Raw genomic sequence first — 24,030 nt, forward strand, 5'->3', positions numbered from 1 at the left:
GTTGACATACATCTTCGGACATTTAACAAGGCTTGCTGCAACAGAATGTAATCATAATTCTTTCTGAGATTTGCGGCTCGGTGCATGAAATAAGCGGGAACCAATCACTAACGAGCTTCGGTCAGATGATAGAAAATCGGTTCTTTCGTGTGTCAGTGAGTGTATGCTATCTTCCAAACATCGGAAATGAAAATGATAGCCTCTGCAAGTAGCACGTAATGACCTAAACTGCTTCATCCACCAGCCGTGTACAGCTCATACATATTTTTTTCTCGGTATTTTACAGTCCTCCATTCGCACAAAGCAGCCAAATTCGAATGATAATAGAAACAAATCTATAACGGACTTATATTTAAAACTTTTCATCATTTAAGTGTTCGGATGGTGCACCATATTGACGGCTCTGATCGAGATACTCTGAAAATTTTCACCATTTCGGAGTAGTTTTCGAAAGATTTTTCAGAACAGAGTTTTTTCGTTATTAGTGAATGTTATACATACTCCAAATTTTAATACGACATAGAGGAACATATTTTCGACAAATTGGCCTAAAAATCAAATCATTCTGTTAAGTATGATGGAAGTTATTAACGTTCAAAATCTGACGCGGCGCAACAGCCGATATTTTGAAACGGGACCCCTATATTGACAGCTTAAATGAATTCTACATTAAAACCGTTCAATACATTTACATCAAATTCGTGTAAAAATAAAACTCAAGTGTAAAAATAAAACAATTCCACCAAATTCCATATCATTTGCACAAGCCTGCTATCTTCCAACTGTGCATTTCAATCTATTCTCATTACCAGATTAGTCAGAGGAACACGTTTCTGCAATCACATTTACGTAACTGGTGTTTACAGTAAAAAATAGTTAATCATTCTAACTTGTCATCAAACTGTGCCACCTATTGCTTAATCAATCATTCCTTTGCATAGAGATTTTCTCAGTGATAACATGCCGTTTGTATCAGTATTCAGTCCATAACGAAAATCCTTATCGTCAAAATCATCGTCATTCGCCGACATGCCCATTCGCTACCTATCCCAAATTAATCCGAAATTCAAAAGCGTTCAAAATATAATTTTGCACCGCAGCGATATCGATAAAATCGCAGAAATTATTGCTCTAACCTATCTAGACCTCGTTCTCGTTCCGCCGGCAAATCCATTCGAGTACGGCTCCGATTTATACGGCGGTGCAAAATCCATAATAGCAAATCACCTAACGCAGCACTGACAGACCGAAATCGTACGGCAGGGGCGAAACCGGCGCGCCGGAGGAAGGGGAAATCAATTCAACAACATATTAAACTCGTTTATAATTTCGTAACTAATATCCGTAAAATATTTCCAATACGGCAACTGCCTTCGACTAGCACATTCCGGGAATGTAAATATCTATACGTGTTCCCTTCGCTGCTTCCTTATTTCCCATGGTATCTCATCTATAATTCCCTCAAGTTTTTGCTTCATCACACAACTTTTTATTCTATTCCTACTATGCTTCTCAATCTTCAACTGGCCTCTTCCTGCAGTTCTCGACCCGATTCCAAACGACGGCGCGACCGGAGAGTAGAAGTTTTCAGTTTTTTTCTTCTTCCCGCAGCATCTACGTCTTGTTCCGGGTTTGTTCGTCTTATAATTCCCTCCACTTGATTGTTGTTATTATTATTCCTTCCATCTCGAAGTTCAATTTTTTTCCCTCCCAACGCACCCTACCTGATCGGTCTGTGGAAAACCATGGATAGAATGGACCCATCTCACCAATCTCCGTTTCTCTACCCGCCTGCTATCTCTTCTACGAAAAATGCGCACACACACACGGACCACTTCTTTTTCCCAGTCCCAACAGTTCAGTAGTCTTCTTAATGCTTTTTTTCCCTTGCGTTGGATCGCTACTCAAACCAACCGCGCCATATCGCCCCATCTCGCTCTCTCATCCGTAAATTTCCGCGCCAAAGTACCGAGGTCCCGGGTATTTGTACGTTATATTTACGTTCCTCCCGGTTTCCCTCCGGCCGAACCCCTCCCTTCCAACAGATTCGGTTCGTGCCACTTAGCCCTGTAAACTTCCATTCCGTTCTTCGCCTACGTAAAAAAAACACCACACCAGAGCACAACACACCAGAAATATATTCGTCCAAAAGAGTCGACGACGACGACGACAACACCGACCGGCAGCTAGAGCGAGAGAAAAAATATTGGTTTCTTTTCATAAATATCTCGCAAAGTCGTATTTTCATTGGTCGAAATTTAAAAAGCTGTTGTAATCTCTCACATCGCTGCCGGTCGACTCCACGTGGAGTCGAACATTTTCTCGCTTTTATATTGCTTCGTCGTCCTCAGTCTGCCCGTCACAGCCAACCCGCCCGTCTCACCCACGTTCCTATCTCATCGTTTTCATTTGCTTTCCCTCCTCCTGTACCAACACCCCCCTCCCGCAGACGGTCCCTATCACAGCACTCTCAGCAAACCAACCCTCCATCAACGGACCTACCCGCCTCACCTATCGTTGTATATTTTCTGTATGCCTCTGCCTTCGAGCGAGCTCTTCTGCCTGCCGTTCATCCACCTTCCTCCACTAACCCTACCAGAGCGTAGCTTTCATTTCGTTTTATTATTGCTATTATTATTCCTACGTTTCCCCCCTGCTGCTTCGACAGGCTGATCCTTCACAGTCTCTTCCACTGCTGTTGCTGCTCTGCTTCTTGTTCAAACCAGCTTATTCTCTTCATTTTCTCGCTTCACTTTGACGCTCCCCGCGCAGTCAGAACCTAATCCACCACCCACCGTCATCCAGTCTTCGGCCTCCTCACGATAGTTCGCCGCCACCGCCGCCGCCGCCAGCTCTACTGACTGGGTACCAGTGAGCTGCTGCACAAAAACACAGTTCGTCAGAAGTTCGTCCTCAATCGCTTCCTCCCGTATTCTCCCCTCCCCCAGAACCCAACAAAACAGTCCTGCCAGGCAGCAGGATCCCCAACAGAGCCAGTCCACCGCCATTTCCCAACCCACATTTTATTTTTGTGTGCCGGTTCGCCTCAGTCAGTGCTAGCTGCTCTCGGATTCTACACATCACTCAACCGCACCTCACCCATCGCTGCCCCTCATGGGGCGCGCGCGAAATTCTCTGCTCCACGCCAGTTTCCACCCAGACCAGACTTCCCCACCTCAAGAGCAAAAACAGCAGTGAAGGCAACCATCAACGTTTCCCCACATTTATAACTGCGCCGCCAAGCTTATAGGTTAGCAACGCTTCCAACCCAACCGCTACAAACCAACCCCCTCTCCACCCTGCCTCCCACACCTCATCCACCAACAACGCATCGGAGAATCGGTCCATACCATCCTGTTGTTGGTTCACCAACGACGACGACAACGATGACTACGACGACGTCGGCGGCGGTGGTGGCATCCCTCAGTTAGCTTGCCGTTCTGCTACTGCTCCAAACCTCCTCCCGCCGACAACCGCACGTTCTGGCAAAACAAGTCCCCTCGCGCTGGCAGCTTTAATGGTGGAGATATGCGCTCACACACACAGTGGGAAATAGGGCTAGCAGCCAGCGGGTGTTTTGATCTGGTTTTCTCATTAGAATTTTACAGTGAAAAAATGACACTTTATTTTGATGAAGAAATTCTTTGTGCGGAGTGACGGTGTCATGGCAATGGTCAAGTGCTCACTGATTGGTGTATAACGGGTGCGGTGGTTCAGAATGTTAATTTTGCGGGTATTTTGACTTTTTATTGATTCTTGGCAACAAGTAGGTACCGCCTTTACGCATGGGCACGTTGGGCTATAGCTAGGGGCCTGGGATTTTGGATGCTCTGCGCCACGCTTGGAATAGATTGGAATATTTGCCAAGTGGTGATTGGCTCCATAAGTCCAATGCCAAATATGTGTTTGCTTGCTTCCTTCTAGAATTTTCAAATTTTTATGTGAAAATATTTGTAAATTTGGCAATGGAAGCAACCAACCGAAAAATTTTGGTTGATAAACCGGGGAAGGTAATATAATCGGTGTTTTTGATCTTCATTTTTCCATCCAACATAATTAGAAGCAACCTGAGAACAAGTTGTTCCATTCGTTTCGCAACGTTCGGCAAGATCGGTTGTATTTACTAGCGAGCTGATTTAACACCTCATAATACGCCAACAATTCAGGGATAAGTACACTTTTTATAGAGTTCGAATAAAATATATAGTGACTGTGTTTCTAATGGGCGACGAAAGTGGGGGCTTCCCACCTTCGACAAGTACCGATCCCCAAAACGTGGAGATGGTAGACATAACCCCAAACCCAATCCCTCAGACCCAACCGGACCAGAGTACCCCTATTATACTCGGTAAACCGAACACCCTAGATACACCTGAAAGTCCAAAACGTGTTAAGGCATACCCAGAATCGGATCCTGGTCCATATGTCATCTTTTTCAGACAAATTGAAAAACCCTTGAACGTAGTGCAGATTTCTAAAGATTTGCATAAGCGTTATGACTCAATAAAAGAGATCAGAAAAATTTCTCATCACCGGCTTAGAATTGTGGTATACGATAGAAAACATGCAAATGAAATCGCTGCTAACAAACTTTTTTCATTGGAATATTACGTGTACATTCCGAGCACAAATATAGAAATAGATAGGGTTATCGCCGATAACGACCTTGACCTGGAAGAGTTAATCAAACTAGGAAAAGGAAAATGGCGAAATAAGGCATTGAAATCCGTTCCCATTTTGGCTAGTCGTCGACTACACGACATATCTATTGTTGAAGGACAAAAGATCTACAAAACCTCGGCATCTATCCGCGTAACCTTTGAAGGTCATGTTTTACCAGATTACGTGGAAATTGAGCATGTTCTATTACCGGTTAGGTTGTACGTACCAAAAGTTATGTACTGTAATAGATGTAAACAATATAACCACACTGAGAAATTTTGCTCGAATAAGGAGAAATGTGGGAAATGTGGTCAAGGCCATCCTGAATGAAAATGCGATTTAAGTGAAGACAAGTGTATACATTGTAGCACCACGCATGCTGATATTTCAGATTGCCAATCATATCAGCTTGCTAAGCAACGTGTAAAAAACGTGTTCTGAACTCTAGCAAAAAGTCATTTGCTGAGATGCTGAAGACAGTGTCAATTGAAAACAATAACCAGTACAACATGTTATCAGATATGTCAGATATTAGTGAAGAGGATTCAGCAAGTCAAGTAGGGAGCTATGCAATACGAAAGCGCAAACGTCCGAACTCTCCTAAATCGTTACCGAAAGCGGGAAATAACTCGAAGCACGAAGTAACACCAGAACGCTCGTATAATAAAAAAAAAAAAAACAATCAGGTCAATCCTCCGGGGTTCTCTGGGACAAAATACAATCATTTTCCACCACTGACACAGCGTAATAGGGTTACTAACACAGTCAAGACAGATACAGCTCAAAATAAGTTTTTACTAACAACGTTGATCGATAATTTATGCGACTGTTTTCAACTCTCTCCAGCAAACAGAGAGCTGATCCGTTCGTTTTTGCCAGTAATTAAGATAATCTGTAAAACGTGGTGTGAACGACTGCCTCTCATTGAAAGTTTTCTTGATTTTGATGGGTAGAGAAAGTAATAGGACGATACGAATTTTACAGTGGAACTCAAGAAGTATTTTGCCCAAAAAGAGCTACTAATAGCAATGATTAACGACAACGCTGTTGATATACTATGTTTGTCCGAAACTTGGTTAACAGCGGATGTAGATTTTTATATCCCTGGATTTGATATTGTTAGGAAAGATAGAAATACGCCATATGGAGGCGTTCTTATTGGTATAAGAAAAGGGTATGAGTTTTCATGCATTAATACAGACGGAGTAGACAGAAATGAAATTGTTGCCATACTTTTAAAAATAGGAAATGTGAAATACACTATTGCTTCGCTGTACATTCTTCCTCCCCCACACGTTTTGAACAAAACAAAAAATACCAATTAGTAGAAAGCCTGCCTGAGCCACGATTTCTGCTGGGAGATTTCAATTCCCATGGAACCTGTTGGGGGGAATCTCAGGATGATAGTAGAGCTTTAATAATTTATGATATGTGTGACGAATATGATTCGACGATATTAAATACCGGACAACCCACTCGAATCGGTGCCCTTACGGCCCGAAACACGGCAGTGGATGTATCGATGTGTTCCAACGCAGTTGCTCTTGAATGCTCATGGGAAATTATAGACGATCCACATGGCAGCGACCATTTACCAATAATAATCGATATAAAAAAACACAGATAATACAGAAATATTATTTTTATATGATTTAACGAAAAACATTAACTGGGACAAGTATCAACAAATAGTTACGGATAATGTAAATTGCTTTCACTACAATGAAAATCCGAACATTAGATTCAAAAACTCTGAGGAGGAATATGATGACTTATGCAAATTAGTAGATGCAGCAAAAAATTCTCAGATGAGACCGATTAACAGTACAGAAGGTAGAAGAAAGATTGGGCAACCATGGTGGGATAAAGAAGCCGCTGAAAAATATCGCGATAGAAAACAAGCATATAAAAATTTCAGGAAATTAGGCGGATCAGGTGAGCTTAAACTATATCAACAGCTAAACTATGAATGCAGGAAACTATTTGGGGAAAAAAAGAAAAAAATATTGGGTTTCGAGAGTTGAAGCTTTCAATAAAGACACCACTCTGTCTTCGTTGTGGAAAACAGCTAAAGCTCTTCGGAACGGTCAAATTTCTAATAATGAACAAGAGTATTCAGAAGACTGGATATTCGATTTTGCTACCAAAATATGCCCTGACTTCGTTCACAACCCACATTTTGATGCCCCTGATCATGAAAACTTCACTGATTTATCAACTCCATCTACAATGGCAGAGTTCTCAACAGCTTTATTATCTTCTAATAATACAGCTCCTGGCCTAGATGGCATAAAGTTCAAACTCCTACAAAAATAGCCTAAATGTGCAAAGGAAAAAATGTTGGATTTATACAATAGATTTGTATCAGAAAACAAAGTACCGGAGGATTGGCGCGAAGTAAAAGTAGTCCCTAGATTGAAACCGGGAAAAGACCCTAGCGATTATAGATCTTACAGACCAATAAGTTTGCATCCATGCTTAAGGAAATCCGTAGAAAAAATGATACTTGCAAGGTTGGAAGAATGGGCAGAGAGCCAAGGTTTTACATCTTCTTCGCAATTTGGTTTTAGAAAGGGGAAAAGTGATACAGATTACCTATCACTGCTAACTACAGACATACAAGTTAGTTTTGCTGTGAAAGAAGAACTAACAGCAGTATTTTTAGACGTATCAGGAGCATATGACAGCGTGAACATTGAAATACTCTGTCACAAATTAGCGTCTCATGGAGTACCGATACAAACCTGTAGGTTTTTGTTCAATTTATTGAACCGGAAAAATATGAACTTTTATTTGAACAATAAGGAAAAAGTAAAAAGAAGTAACTATATGGGTTTGGCTCAGGGATCCACATTAAGTCCGTTTCTATACAACTTCTACGTTAAGGATATAGGTAACTGTTTAGAGGATGATGTTGTACTCGTTCAATTTGCTGACGATGCAGCGATCTGGGCAAAAGGAAAAAACGCAAAAGATATACAAAATAAACTCCAGAACACAATATCAAATCTTTCAATGTGGGCTGATAACTTAAATCTAGAGTTCTCATCGCAAAAATCCGAAATGGTCGTGTTTTCTAATAAGAGGGCACCCTCCAATATAAGTTTCTCTAAATCACTTATTGAACCGTTTCGATCCCAATTTTTCTTAGGATTGTTTCACAATAATGAAGAATTTTGAAAGAATTTAATCCTGGGTTATATTCGATCTTGTTTAGCCAAATGATTCGACTTCTGACAATTTCAGGCTCAATGAAGTTATAAGTCATGGAATGGTTGGTATGCAATACTGCGTGTAATATTTACAAGTGTATTTACATGAAATATCACTCTCATGATACAAAATTAGTTGTAAACATTATAATATTTCTTATCGATGCACTACAACCGAAGATATTTGGATTTTACTGAACGTACTTTTAATTTTATTGGTGAAATTCATTTTTATACTGTAACTCGAAAACTGTTCTACTGACTTAAGTTTCGGATTCTGCGCACGATTTTCCATTGAATATGACCACCGGCTTATTTAGTTCAGAAATGCTGTGAACTATGTGCCACGATTTGTTTGCAACGTAACTACAGACAGACAAATATATGTATCTTCTCTGATAGTCCTTAAAGCATTGAAGTCAGATACGTGTTCCTGTTAAAATCCAAACTCATGTTAAAAAAATAAATAGCCATTACTTAAAAATAATTCTAATTTCAAAAAACTGTTCAAATTGTACTTTTTATTTATTGTTGTAAACCCATAAAAAAATTTGACAGAAAAAGCTCGACCGACGAAAAATTGTTTGCACACTTGGAAGATTTTGACTCAATTAGAAATGGCACATCGTAGGCATTGTGTCTTATTCAAAGCAGGTGAGAAAATTCCAACAGGATTATTTACTTCTCATTTAATATTCTTTTCGTTAAATTAACACCGGGAAGAGTGCAATGCAGAGGAGCATTTGCGAGGACCGTCGGCCTGTTTCAGGGCTTTTTCGTTACAAGGTTTTATATCGGAAGATTTTTCACTACCGTAAAAATGAATAGCTGATCGGAAATCAGCTGCAATAAGAAGTTAATCTAACCCTCCCGCAACTTGACGTTTAGCCTAAGTTGCTTGAAACCACCGTGTTTCGAATGATGTCGCCACCATAGAACGCCGTCCACTAATTGCGATACTGTAAGTTTCTATGCGAGAAAGTAATTCCGTGACGTTTTTTATGAACTTGTTTTCTTTATTTATTTGGAGTTTTTGAGAATCATTGGTAAATACCATTGCAAAGGGAGGCCATGTCACCTGTTTTTTAATATCATGATCTAGCACCTGGTCGTATAGCATATGGGCTCGGATTTTGTCCACGGTTTGTTGTTTAAGGCTTTGATTGGGTTGTTTATTTTCTCGGTCACATGGACGGAACAGTTTCGTTTCTCGCAAGCATGGGAAAATCACATCTCGAACAGTTCGGTCTCCTTTCACAAAAAAACGTTTCTTCACCTATGAAGCATTCTGATTGCATAGAAAATGAAGCAAAGCAACTTGGCATAGCTAACCAATCCGAGCCGAAGCTGCGGATACAAATAAATAAGCAAATCAATTACTCTTTTGTACTATCCCTTTCCAGCAAGAATTTCTCTTCTCGAATAGCTCGCGGTTAACATCGGGTTTTCATCAAACGATTACATTTTATTTTGATATCATTTTCCCACAATATAATGAATACATGTACACTCATTTATCTTGCTCCAGACAAACCCAACCCAGAGGCCGTGTGGCATCCGGCAAAGGAAGCCTAGAATTGATTCTCTGATTACCTGCTCGCATATCATAAGAGGCGACAAAGCAAGGACCCTCTTCTTCACTTCCTGTAACTTATAAGGGAACCCTGGGCTATTTAGACTCGGATTTTCTCAGAAATCGTAAGATGTTCTGACTTCCCCTATATATTTGTGGAAGCACCATTCTAAAACATAAATTTTGTCAAATCAATCTCTTTTTCCAGCTTTTTAGAAAGGAGACATAACGTTTTTCATTTTTTGACATTGACATAGTAAAACTGTGATTAAAGTAACAAATAAAAGTAAAAAACAGGATAGTGTTTTGGAAAGCTTGAGGCTCCTATTTCATGAAATGGTTTTTGTTTGGGTCACAACATTCATATTTTCAATACGCTCATCACTTTTCAGGGCCGGCGGAACACGTGGATAGTATGGGTTGTACTACCCACTCGAAAATAATTGAGATTACCCACTGGAAAGTTTCGAACAAACCAAAACCTGAGATTATCCACCTATGTGTCTCGCACACATAATGCATGCGTCTAAAATTCTCGATGCACAACAATTTAATTTTTTTATTCAGATGCAAATTTCTTTGCTTTACAATTTAATTTTTTTGAAAATATGAGATAATAATTAGGATTTGTTTGAGATTTGGAATTTATTTTTTACATTAATACTAAGGGGGACACATTGTGACACCAGAGTAGCACTGACCATATCAGGCAAAGTGAAAAGAGGGCGAACAACAATGACAGGGAAACGAAAAAAATAAACTTGCAGCTTTTTGGCAAACGGAAGATCACTATCAGGACATCATAAGCCGGATCGCCGACTGGCCTCCTTGGATTCACTGGGATCTCTTTTGGGACCAGATTTCAAGGTACCTGTTAGCATATGAACAGAGAGAAGAGATAACTAAATTTGGATATCTATCGTGTTTAAAAATATGAAAATGAGAGACAAATAAGGAGACCGAGGATAGTCATCCTCATAAATGAGTACCATATGCCAAACATCTTATCGAACCATTTCCTTTATGGTTCGTAAACTATAGAATAACCATTGTCTGGAATGATATCGAACATAAACATTGTCGCTTGTTCATACTCAACCGTACAAACAACGGGTTGTTAAGAACAGTCACCATACAAGAATATGCTTTACTTCATATACATTTGGACAACATACCATTCAAAAACGATATAGTTTATGGTGACATATTAGAGATGGTCGGGTTCGGGTTTTTAGACCCGAAACCAGGACCCGACCCGAACCCGACGGGTTTCGGGTCGGGTTCGGGTTCAATAAATTTAAGCTTCTCGGGTTCGGGTCGGGTTCCGGGTTTTGAAATTTGAAATTCTCGGGCTCGGGTCGGGTCCGGGTTTTTAAAATTTTGAACTTTCGGGCTCGGGTCGGGTTCGGGTTTTTCAAATTAGAAATTGTCGGGGTCGGGTCGGGTTCGGGTTTTGAACATAACAACCCAACCATTTCTTGACGCTGTCTATACACAAAACCCATCCTTTTGTATACTTCGTGATACGAATGGAAGACACATATAACCGTACCAAATGGCAGCACCTTTAAATCGCTAGAATTCGTCGTATTTTCTGGTGCTCAAATATAGTAATTTTTCATTCTTGTATAAAATTCTGTCTCTTCAGATTCGCAAACTGACTGAATTATTTTATGTTTTAAAAGAACATTCATTAGAGAGCATTCAACAATACGTGTCTCACATCTAAAATCTCTTTGCGATTTATTTTTAATGATAATTAGTAATAAATCAAGTCAACAGGAATTTATCGGAAAATATTGGTTCAACTTTCTGTTTTAAAATATTAATTTCGACAGGTATTTTAAAATCGATACGTAGGCCGCGGTCAGAGTAAACGCGTAAAACTCAGCTAAAGCGTACAGCAAATAGTGTCCAAAGCAAAACGAGTAGAAATCTACGGAAAGTAGAAACAATAAAAACCAATCTATTGATCCGAAATCAAACAGTGGGTGTTGCGAGTGCAGTTAATGGTAGTACTTCTTGCTACATATTGAATAATAATTGTCCATTAACCCTACAACGGTTTCGTGACTTTTTCTCCAAGTAAACGGCTTTTTGGGATACATTCGTAGCCAAGAACTAAAATCGCTCTAATATGCCTAATTTTTATTAAATTTATAATTAAATTGGATAGTTTTATTCTAAAACATACAATTTTTCACAAGTGTTTCGTTTACCGTGTATCGAAGTTTTGCTTTTAAAAAAAGATAAAATAATGTCTTCGGAATTATGCAAACATGACAAAACATTGACGTAAATGGTTTTGTGGGGTACATTTGTACCCCAAACAAACTTTAAGCGGGCACTGTTAAGTTGGTCAAATGCAACAAATAGGTTTTACCTGCTTTAATAGAAGTTTAATAATAATCAAATTGATTTATGATAAAGAATGCTTGCAGTTAAAATAAACTGTAACAATTGGCTAAAAAGGACGTTGTAGCCCGGGCCCCGGGGACGATTTCACAATTCCCATATATTGAAATCACAAATTTGGTGGTACTGCTCTGGTAAATTACCATAGCTAACATGTGATATATTATACCAAACTGCCTTGCAGGAATGGTTTTACATTTCCTAGAAAAGAAATGTATAGAATTCGCTTTTGATACAAAATTAGAAATTTTGGTTAAGTACGACGGGCAAGGTTTTTTGAAACTGTCACCATTAAGTTTTTTGTTTCCCCATGAGTTAGCGACCGATTTATTCTACATTTCGTTTAATATATCGACAATTTGTAAGTTTCTCATAACATTACATATTCGACGTTCAATAATAGCAAATAAAAATGCGGATTTTACTCGCCAGTAATTCGTTTCGGCATAGGCAGATATAACTCAACGCGTATGGTGCTACTTCAGATTCGAATGATTCTACTATTCTAGGATGAGCCTAGGGTGCCTAAAATTAAAAATCTTCGAGATTTCTGGTGAATTCTCCATATTAGCAAGTTGGGTTCGGATCGGGTTTCTCCAATTTCAAAATTTTCGGGTTCGGGTTTTCAAATTTTAAAATTCTCGGGGTCGGGTCGGGTTCGGGTTTTACAAAATTTTCATTCTCGGGTACGGGTCGGGTCCGGGTTTTCTTATTTTAAAACTTTCGGGCTCGGGTTTTTCAAATTTTATAATTTCGGGCTCGGGTCGGGTTCGGGTTTTTCAATTTTCAAGCTCTCGGGTTCGGGTCGGGTTCGGGGTCGAAAAAAATGAAACCCGACCATCTCTATGACATATGCATTTAAGATCTAGCGATGCATGAAATATTAAGTGGCAAACAAAAATCTCTTCCCTTTCACATTTCAATTCTGTTGTTTTATTTTGATACACCCATGCTTCGTTGACACTAAGTGGACTGATGCTTTATCCAATTTAGCTATCGCCGTAACATTGTAACACGAGGTTTTTGGATCATATTAATCTACAGGTTTTTGGAGCAGAGTAAACAGATACACGAATAGCTAAGGCCACCAGAGCAGTATTAAACTCGGGCATAAAAGTACAATGTAGTATACAATTGGACAAAATAGGATACACGGAAGATATTGGAAATGGTAACTAAAATGAGTATGATAATTTAGTAATTGAATTATAATGATGGAATATAGCAATAGTATTCGCAATATGGTGAGTATTATAGAAATCACCATCAATCTCTACTTCCCAGGCGGGTACGTAGATAAAATATTTCCTTGTATACGGCCGAGTGTTATTTAGTTAAATAACACGATATATCGAAGATGTTAAATGCCTTGGTTCGAAAGTACAACATCCTGGGGTCGGTTGTATTAGATGAATATAATTTCTATCGACAAAGAGACCTATCGGCATTATTTTAGGATTTTTGGTGGTATCCAACACGGAAACAGATCGAAATGGTGAGTTAAGCAAAAGCAATTAAAATTCCCCAGAGGCTGGATTCAAACCTGCAACCCTTGGGTTTCCGGTCCAATGCAAAAACCCTTATGTGGGCATTATTTTTGACACCGGATAAATTTTCAAATCAACCTCCATCGGGCCAGAGAGGATGTCGGTCGTCGAAGATACCTATCAACACTATCAGGCGGGCTACAGTGCCCGCAAAAAGAAGATTTTATCGGAAAGAACGGAAAGTTAATGCAACGAAATTTAGAAGAATAGAGTAATTTTGACTTAGTTGTAGAACATTTGTACTATCAGTAATCAACAAACACATGTTGGCGGAGCCGTCGGCCATACAGTCCATTAACAAAGAGTGTTTCCAAATAGCCACTAGCTGTTATCCGGATTTTTTTCACTTACATACGCCATTTTTAAACTTTCGCCACTACGGATAGAAATCACTTCGAATATTACTACGCACTCGGGAAAAAAGTCTTCCGCCGGCCCTGTCACTTTTGTGCAAAATGAGCGTGCGGACTATTAGGGCCGCCAATTCCATCAACCACCATTCAGCGGCTTGACACTGCGCACACGATTGCCACGCCACAGCGAAGAAAATACATGATGCGCCAATTGACAGCTATAGCTACCCAGATCAATTTTCTTTAAAACAATATTTTCCTTCTTGATAGGTGTCTCCAATAAAGATTTCATAGGTAAACAAAATTCCATTGAATTTTTTTTTCTTCTAAGAATTACGGTCTGTAGAGGGGTTCGAATTACCCCCACATTGTAACAGGATGGAAAAACGTACTTTTGCAAACTGTCGCCTAGCGCTAACATAGAGCTGTGCAAATTAATGTTATGGCACCAAATTGTACCTGTGGTTTCAAGCTAACAACTATGATTTTTAACCGATTATTTTCATCACATTTATCTACCTAAAAAGGCGTAGTAGTTTTTTCATTTTTCTTATCTATTTGTAATAAACCTACTTGCTTCACATTCTGATAGAAAAATAAGAAACAAGGCGCGCGTGGAACTGCTAGTATGTTCGTCATGCAATGTTTCACTTACATTGAATATTTATTTTGGGCCACTCGGAATTATTTCATAGTCCCATTATGCGCGAATTTCAGCACAATCGAATACCTATTCCTACTCTCAATTTTCTTTCTTCTGTGACACTTGTAGAGTGCGCAGTAGTATATACGGCATCTAGTAATAGAAAGTATCGGACTGTTATTCCTTCTCTTTCCTCCTGTGATCTACGTACATGCTTGGTCGGTACTAAACTTGATTAATAAACGAATTTGCATTGCCAGGAGTTGAACATTGAATGATGATTTGGTACTCCCAGGCATAATCATCTACCGACTCATGTGCAATTTAAGCTAGTCTTGATCAATAACGGAGTTGCAACTTGGGGTGGTCACACAAGCTCATAGCTATCCGACCATCGTTGATTTTTTATGTTCACTCTGTTAATGGAATTATTTAAACGTTAGATAAAATAAAAGTGTGAGCTACTTTAAATGCACTTCGCTAACAAAAAATTATTTTTATAAAAGGTTATTTTATGAAGAAAGATCAAGTGCAAAGATTCTACGCTGATCTAGTTCCATCCAGGATTTGCGTTATTTTTCAAAGAATCTGCACCGCAAAGTCATCGAAATTTAGCATACATTTTAGTCTTTATAGAACGCTAAATAAATAACATTTGCTGCCATTTAGAGGAGCTCAAGTAGTTTGATTGCATGTTACATGTGTTTCTTTCTTCTACTTCATTAGTTTGCTGTTGTTGTACTTCTATTAGCTCTTCCACTATTCATGTAAATAAAAAATAAAAAAATAACGCTGTCTCAAACGCGCAAATATAAACGCTCATTCCTACGCGATCGTAAAGTCCCTACGCCTGCACGTCTGAAGCGTACACTCAATATCACAATTAGAATTAATTAGTTCCATTTAGTTTAGGCGGTTTTAGGGCTGTCCTAAAATATTCATAGTACCAGAAAATTTCCGAAATTTTGTTGAGATAGAACTTTTTTCTGCAATATTCTAGAGTAAACATTTCTGAAAAACTGATGAGGATATCGAATTTATATCTTAAAGCGATCTCATTTAAGAGCGGTTACCATAATCCAACTCAAAGCATTTTTAAAACCATTTTTACTAAAAAAAAATTTCAAAATGGAGTTCTGAACCCTTCAAGAGTTTAATTAGGAACTATTTTTGTCGAAAAAACCCTAGATTTTATCTTGTCCGGTTAAAAGATCTAAATGATTTTGATTGAGAATTACGCCCTTTTCAAATATTGACATCTCGGAAGGAGACAAATGAAAACGGATTGTTTTGGTTGCATTTGAACTATTATATTTTGTCTACAACATACTAAAAATCTGTATAAGACTTTTTTATCTTTCTCAAATGACAAATTTGAGTTGATGATTTTTTGCATATGCATATTTGCGTCTTAAATGGTTCATAAAAAATATTTTTTAATGTTAATTTGTGAAGTCTTGACAAGACTATTCCAGTGTCAGTTGCAGTGTCTGTGTCTCAGACGCTTTTGAAATTGTTGCTGTTTGATAATTGGTCTTCGCCTGCCTCGACCGCGCTAATGATTGTGAGGTACCAAACATTGAGTCATTGGAGAATTCAGCGTTCAAAATAGTGATGCAAATATCAAACATCAAATGATTTTAGTTTTTTGAGTAATACCTAATCCTTAGTAGGGAAAAATATTTTAATGTCAAAAAAAACGTTTATACCGTTTGACACAGAACACTTAATGTATTACTTTTTGTTGAATCGATGCAACTGCCAACCCTATCGCTACTCCTGTCAATCACCCCCACCTCTCGCGCCTTCCCTCAGCTCCACCACAAAACAGGCAAAACGAAAGACTTTCCCCATCTCCTTCCAAACCCCAACGACACCGTAGTGCCCCACAAACATTTGGAAGAAAACCCCGAGAAGAGCAAGAAAAAAAACACATCAGCACACCCCATTTGCGCTTCCGCACCCTTTGCACCACATTTTACCCCACCCCACACATTCAGGCCACGGCCGTTGCCTCCTTCCACACACCCGCCACCACCACCACCACCATCGACTCAATCATGTCATTTTGTTGTTGTACTCGCACTAGTGCCGCCACATTTTGCTCTCGGTTCGGTCGATTCCTTTTACCAACCGCTTTCCGGTCCCCGACGACGACGGCAGGGTTCGTCAATTTCAGGATCACCCACTAACTCCCAGTGCTGTCAGTGTTCGCTCCGTGAACGTGGCAGCAGTGTCTGTGGCTGAATCCGTATCCTGTATGCCCGCTGTACAGTCATACCGATGCGATGCGCTGAGCTGAGGTTCGGTGTCCCCAATGATGGTTTTGCTGTCGGGTAGATATTTTCTCTTCCAGAATATTTCCCAACCCCAACTCTGATCCCGTAATGAACGAACGAACGAACGAATTGGGTTTCCACATTGCCACGTTTATAGCCTTTCCGGGATGCCAGTTTCGGAACGTGTTCCTAGCACGAAGTGCAAAACTGAGCCGGCAACACTTGATTTTTCACTCGAGCAAATCCGGAAATCTGCCGGGCTCCCCGTTCCATCCGTTGGTGCTGATGCTAGTCGGTTATGAGCTGAACAGAAACCATATCCTTTTACTGACTGACTGTTGCCCGTCGGTTCCCGGTACGCTGGTTTTTGGCAGTTGTGGAGGAAGTGATCAACTAACTGCTGTCTGGATGGGGGGGGACGTGGGTGGTATAAGCCATCACTGTCAAGGGGGCGGGTAAGGGCGGTTTGTATGAAATCATATAGAATATTTTGGTGGTTCGAAGACACATTTTTTCAGTGGCTTTTTCTCGATTTTTTTCCCGGAATGGCAAAAGGAAATGGTCAACCCGTGCGAATGTACTCTGGCATGTGCAATAACGTTACCCCTCGCACCACTTCCCGTTGCACCAATAGTTGGAAGTCAACGGCGGCAAAAAACAGACATAAATGAAACGATAGAGAATTTTTTATTTTCTTCGCCACTCACATTTCTGCTGGCCTGACCGAGTCCGAGACCGGCATGTTCCTGTACAGGAGTGCGCATTTTTTTCCCTCAACTTTTTTCGCCTTTTTGGGGTTCCCCACCGAACGCACGATATAGCGCGGCAGGCGAGGCACAAAAAAGTATTTTATATGCAGATAGCATTTTATACCGCTCATGCCACCAGTTTCCACGTTCACGACGCGAATCGAAGCGAACCAAACGACCCAACTTTAATGCCTCCGGTCTTTCGCGTCGATTCCGATGTAGGCACCTACAGCAACAGCAAAAAAAAATACAGGCAGAAAAAAAACTCACGCTCCGTCGTCCCCTGACGGGTGCGGGATGGGGTAGATCCGGTGCAGCAACGACGGGAATAAGAGGATTCCATTTCGAGCGAATCAGGCAGTAAAAAAAAGTTGTTGATAGAATTGTTGAGTTCGAGTACGATACGGGACCGGAATGTAGGTGGATGAGGAGGGCGAGGTACCTGACTGAATGCCAATGTAGGAATCCATGCCGGCCGCGTGTAGTTGTGAGCTCGAGGAAAAGGCGTATACGTACACGGGATTGTTGTTCGAGGAACAGTGCGAGCAGTTTTTCGATTTCTGTAGTGGGCTGGATTTGTACAGAATTAAGACCATGGCTTATTTAGCTTCATATTATGAGCTCCCATTTACACTCTACGATGCCAATGGTATGTATGGGAAAACTGCGACCATTAAATTTTAGAACCGGACACACCTCAAAAATTTTGGCGTGTCGAAAATTTGAGATCACACCAGATTTCGACATTGCGTGACAATCAATTATTAGGCATCAGAAATTCAAATACGATATTTAAATTTATTTGCAAAGACCCACTTTCGTATCCAAACCAATTGACAGCTTAAGTATGCCAAAGTGAGTACACAAGCAACCAGAAGTTCAGATAATACTTAAAAAGCACACATTAAAGTTCATATAAAATTTTTAGCGAGCTTAAGCTTAAGCTGCTTAAGCTTCAATGGAACTTGAAAGCTGCTTAAGCCACTATTAGAATACGAAACGTATCGGAAAATTACTCAAAGCGAGAAACTTGAGCAGCTCGCTTATACCAACTTTTGGTTGCTTGGGTAGTATTATCTGAAAACCCGACTCAATCCACCTAGCAGTGAGATAAGACATTGCTTACATACATCACTATGGAATCATTCATTAGTTTGCAGAACTCATGCAAAGTAGGCACCCAATTAAAGGCGGGATGAACACAGTTTTGAGTCCTGCGTGAATAAAACCTCGAGTGAACTCAATAAATTATATAAAATCAATGAAACAAACGAAATTAGAAACTTCACAAGGCAAAAAATGGTTAAATTCATAAAATGAAAGAATAAATGAATCAAATTAGTTCAGCTCAATTAACGAAAAATAAGACAATATTGAAGAAGTTATAAAATCATAGTATAAATTAAATCGATTGAAATTACCAAATTGGATGAAATGAATATTAATATGAAGAAATTAAATAAAATGTATGAACTTAAAAAATTAATAAAGTCCATAAAATTAAAACAGTAAACTAAAATAAGTTGAATGAATTATATGACGAATTTCGCGCTAAATCATATTCAGAATTGGCAGTACCCTCTCAGATATCAATGAAACTTTCTGTACATGAGAATTTTGTCACAAAACGCCACTTTGCATACTTTGTGTGTCCAAAAATGATCGAGACAGATTTGAAAAGGGTCAAACTTTTTTTTACTATTTTTTTTCAAATGGTTATATCACAGACTAGTCTGTGGTTATATTCTAAAAATGATAAATCCCTAAGAGAAGAGACGACAACAGGCTTCTTGTTCTTCTTAATTTTCTCGACTTGGCCCTGCCGTAAATCTGAAAACAACAAGCGTTCATCGTTGCCAGATTCCCTTTGAATGCTTTTTACAATTGCCGAAAATAATTGTACCGCACCTCTACCAAGAATTTGCACTGCAAGCTACATTTAAAAATTAAATTAAATTTTTATTCATGTCTCTCTTAACAATACACGTAACTATACCGTCATTCAGATCTTTTATTCAAGTTGCACGAAATGTTGATGTGTATGAAAAGTAACCAGAATAGATTCAGCAGCACTGTTTTCCATCCCGATTAAAAATATAATGAACGCTCATGACTGGCAAAATGACCAATCAGAAGCTGGTTCAATATTGAGGTTAGGACTGGATCAAATTAGCTACGCGATTGTCTCCTCTTCTCTTACACTGAGAAATAAAAATATGCATAGTTAGCATACTTTTTATTCCCGTCTCTTTTCTTCTGCGGTGATTTTTATGCATTTTCATGCATATACTTCTAGTAAGCATTCAATGAGTGGATAGACCGAATATGTCCAATGCATAAAATTTACAGCAGAAGAAACGAGATGCAGATAGAAAAGTATGCTATCGATGCATAAATAAAATTCTGCGTGTAGATAAATTCTGAGAGGGAGAAACAGACACTACGCACGAAGTGTAAATAATAGCACTTGTCACGAAGCAAGAAAACTAGCGACAACCAAAATCGATCAAGGTGGGCAACGCTTATGAGCAAATTTCTTTTTGCCTGTCATTGATGCAAGCGTGTTACCGGCACATGACTTCAATTGTGTGATGGAAATAGAGCTTGGGGCAGTATAAAATCAGTAAAAGTTTTTTTTCCGGGTGCTTTACATTGATTTGAAGAAAAAGTCAGACGACAGATTGGTTCCAGTGCTCGAGTGAAAAGGAACACATTTCGGAACGTTGTGTCTCACCTTCTATTTTAAAAATAGGATTTTTGTGCAGTTCTTCTCTTTCATTCTACCACGTTTTCCTAAAAATTTTCTTGCACTGATTATTAAAAACCGATACAATATTAAATTGAAGATGAAAAATAGAATTTAATTTTATAAGAATTAAACTAACAGAGTCCTTGAATAAGTAAACTCGCCGGTAGAGGCATGTTTATCTGATTTGTGAAATGTCGACCACCATTGAATCAGATAAATGTACCGGTTTATTTTTCAAGTATAAAAAAGAATCTGCAAAAAAGTTCTAGTTTATTTCATGTTACATTCAAGTGTAATTTACGATTGATGGCTCCAGCTCATATCTCATTCTCTTGTACTTGAATCGTTCATTTTTCATCAGAAAGTTTTTGATTTTTTGTAATGATATTTTATTTAAAATATCGAACACCTAAAACATAAATTTTGTTATCAACACAGTTTTTCCATAGCAGAAATTTTTTTAATACCGAGACCGTTCAAGTTCACCAGAATACATTTTTCTTTAATAAATTTCTTACTTTTTCGATTTCAGTTGAGCGAACCGCCTGGGAGAGTGTTCCCCGCAAACCTGCGAAAAAACTGCGCTTCGGGGACGCGGCCATAATGCCGAAAATTTGCAATATTTTTTATACAACTTGTTTTTATTTTCTTCGATAGTATGACTAACAAATTGCTTTTCGCCTTTCCAAATAAAACTTGCCCGAAACTCTTTTAAAAAATCACGAACTTAAATATATGAACTGATAGCAATTGGGGTTGTAACTAGAATCAGTTTATACTTCTAGAAAAAACGTCATATATACTTTTAGGTTGTGGACCATTTGGCGAACTTTTTTCACTTTTGATTGAAATTTTACAGTTCGAGTTTTTTCTATCGGATAGTTAAATCCAATTACAAGAGCGACTCATTCCAAATGTTGACTAATGGATAGGTATTTGGAATTGACAGCTGTAAAAACAGCTTTAAGTCACTAGCAGCTTTCGAACTTAAAGATTCACATAATGAAATAGCCGAACAAGCGTTTGACATAACATGTTTTTGTTTTCATATTTGCCCTTTATTTTCTACTGAAAAATATTGCCAACTTAAATAAAGTACAGAAAACTGTTTCCACCTTTCTTTTCACATCATCCAACAACAATTATTTAACTGTCAAACTGTCAAATTTAACCATTTTCTATACAACAGGGTTATTTTGCAAATAACTTTCGAAGTGTAAGTTTTTAACTAATAAATAGAAATGGAATATTTCAATGAATCGGATCATCTGATTAATCTATGGGCACCCGAACACTAAAAATATATTGTCGATGTCAAACCTGCTGTCGAAGTAACTTACTAATTTCTTTTATCAAATCTTTGGTCATATTTATTTGCATGCATCTAGGCCTACGTTGATGATTTTCATTTTCTCAGTACATCCTCAAAAGAAACATTAAACTGAGGCACCGTCAAATCTGACAAGCAAAGTGTCACTCATTCTAAAATTGTTTAATAAGCCACAAATTTTTAAAACTCTTCACACGATTCTCGTCATTATTATTTGTCTTTACTATAGATATGAAAATAACTTTTAATTCACATGTTTTAAATCCAAATAATTTTGGAGTAGAGAACATTTACAGCGTCATCTCTTTTCCATAATTACATAACGAGCATAAAACATATGTTAGGCGTAGTTCATTGAGCTTTTTTGCGACGATACAGAATAATTACATAATCCAAACACCATAAAGACTTATTAAGATTTATAAAAATTCAAGTGAAAAAGACACTTTTGTTGAATCCTCCCAAGAGTTGTTTTTAATGGTGATTATTTCCTCCTTATGTTCAAACACTGTCGTTCAGTCTGGTAGTTTGATTAATTCAATGAAATGTAAAGATAGTTTGAAATTTGCATATACATTTTGCGTTTTTAATATTTTATATTGTAGCAAGATCGCAATATTGTCTTAAAACGATGCTCGAAACTCTTGAACGCATCCAAATTCTTATTCATCATTGAATACATAGAAATGCAATTTATTTGATGATGGCAGCACGGATTACCGAAAAATCCATCTGGTAAATCTGAAAATCACATTAAAATCGCAGAAAAACTTTACTACTTTGCCCAATCTAGACAAAAAATCAAGGAAATTTATTGTTTGGAAACATTTTCAAGCAAGAATACGATAACAATGCTTTTATTTTCTCAAAGTTCACTTTTTTGTGGCTCAGAATGACAATTTCGTTCTGGCTGGCTACGACGTTCACAATTATTGAGTCTGTTTCTCCCTTCCAGGATAAATCCTACAAAAATGTTGTAGGTGTGATTTTCACAAAATTAGTCAATTTTTTAATAAAAGTACACGGTAAAAAAACTTTACCCATTTTATGTATTCAAATTGCCCATTTTCGAGCTGTCAAAAAATGGGTATTTTTTGTTTCTAACAATGAGTACTTTTTATCCACAACTACTCGATGAGGTAATGTCAATGGGTATATTGATCTTGAAAATGGGTGAAAAATCCATAAGCATTATTTCAAGCGCAACTAAGGATCGCAGTGGAACTTGCAAATTATCGCCCTGCATCGGAGTCCGTGGCGGAAATGAAACATTTCAAAAATGCTCCGAAAACAACGTCTGTTTAGACTACTGAGGATGTTGAAAATATGCGCTAGTTCGGCATTTTTAGAGCAGCCAAAAGATACAGCCATCAAAAATATATCCAGTTGGCGGTTTTATTTTGTTAAGTAGTTTTAGAATAGGATTTCTATCTAGATTCCTATACTTTTATAAGGAAACAATAATGTGAAATGAATGTTATTTTATGTTTTTTTTCAAGTCAGAAATAATTCTATTGACAGTATTTTTCATTCTGGCGCGAATTTCATGAATGGGTATTTGTTGTAACAGTTCTGCGAAAAATAATGGGTGAAATATACCCAGGTTGACGTACAAGATCTGTACTCATTTATGGGTACAAACGCTTTACCCATTTAATGGGTTATTCCACTTTTATTGAAAATGAGTAGTTTTCTACGCATTAATGGGTACTTGATTTTATCAGTGTATTAAAAAAATCTTCATCGACTCCTACACTGAAAAAAATCGGTTTTAAAAATTTAAAGTCGATTTACAAAAAAAACCATCTTTGATTTGGATGATTTTTTTTCCAAGAAAGGTAATTATGTTTCCACCTACCGTAAAAAAATTGAAGTTGGGCTCATTTAAGGAAAAAAGTTATTTGAAAAAACTTTTATTTGCCCAAACTGATTTTTTTTCAGTGTATATTTATCGAAAACTAAACCAATGAAAGTCATTATCATCTCAGAATTTAATTTCCCAACTGATAGTTGCCTGAAACATGCAAAAAGTGTCAGTAACGAATTTGGTATATTCATAACAAACTTTGCGCTACTGGTCTGCAGATGGTGAACTGAGTGGGTAGTTTGTAAAATTTAGTGGGTAAATCCGCAGTGATGTAAACAATATCACAAGACAAACGAAAAATCACTTCAGAAAATCTTTGGTTTTTCGCTTTAAATACACAGACCAAAACAAAACTAAGACGGCGCCGCTGGTTGAGTGGTAAGCGCGACCACCACTCGTTCCAGTTGCCCAGGGTTCAATTCCAGCCGCCGAAGTCGTTGAGATTTTTCTGAGGTGAAAAAATCTGTGGTCACATCACAGACGATGATCCCCGGTCCATGAGTTGATGGATGGATATTTAGTCCCGATAGTGGAGTCACCTCTCTGGCGTCGGCAAAGCAGAAGAAGAATCCAACTTCTATACTTACTAACAAATATCCTAACTCCCGTGATACTTGTGAAGTGCGCAGTAGTATATACGGCCTCTAGCAA

Source organism: Topomyia yanbarensis, chromosome 3 (genome assembly GCF_030247195.1).
Source record: "Topomyia yanbarensis strain Yona2022 chromosome 3, ASM3024719v1, whole genome shotgun sequence".
In the NCBI taxonomy this organism is placed as follows: domain Eukaryota; kingdom Metazoa; phylum Arthropoda; class Insecta; order Diptera; family Culicidae; genus Topomyia; species Topomyia yanbarensis.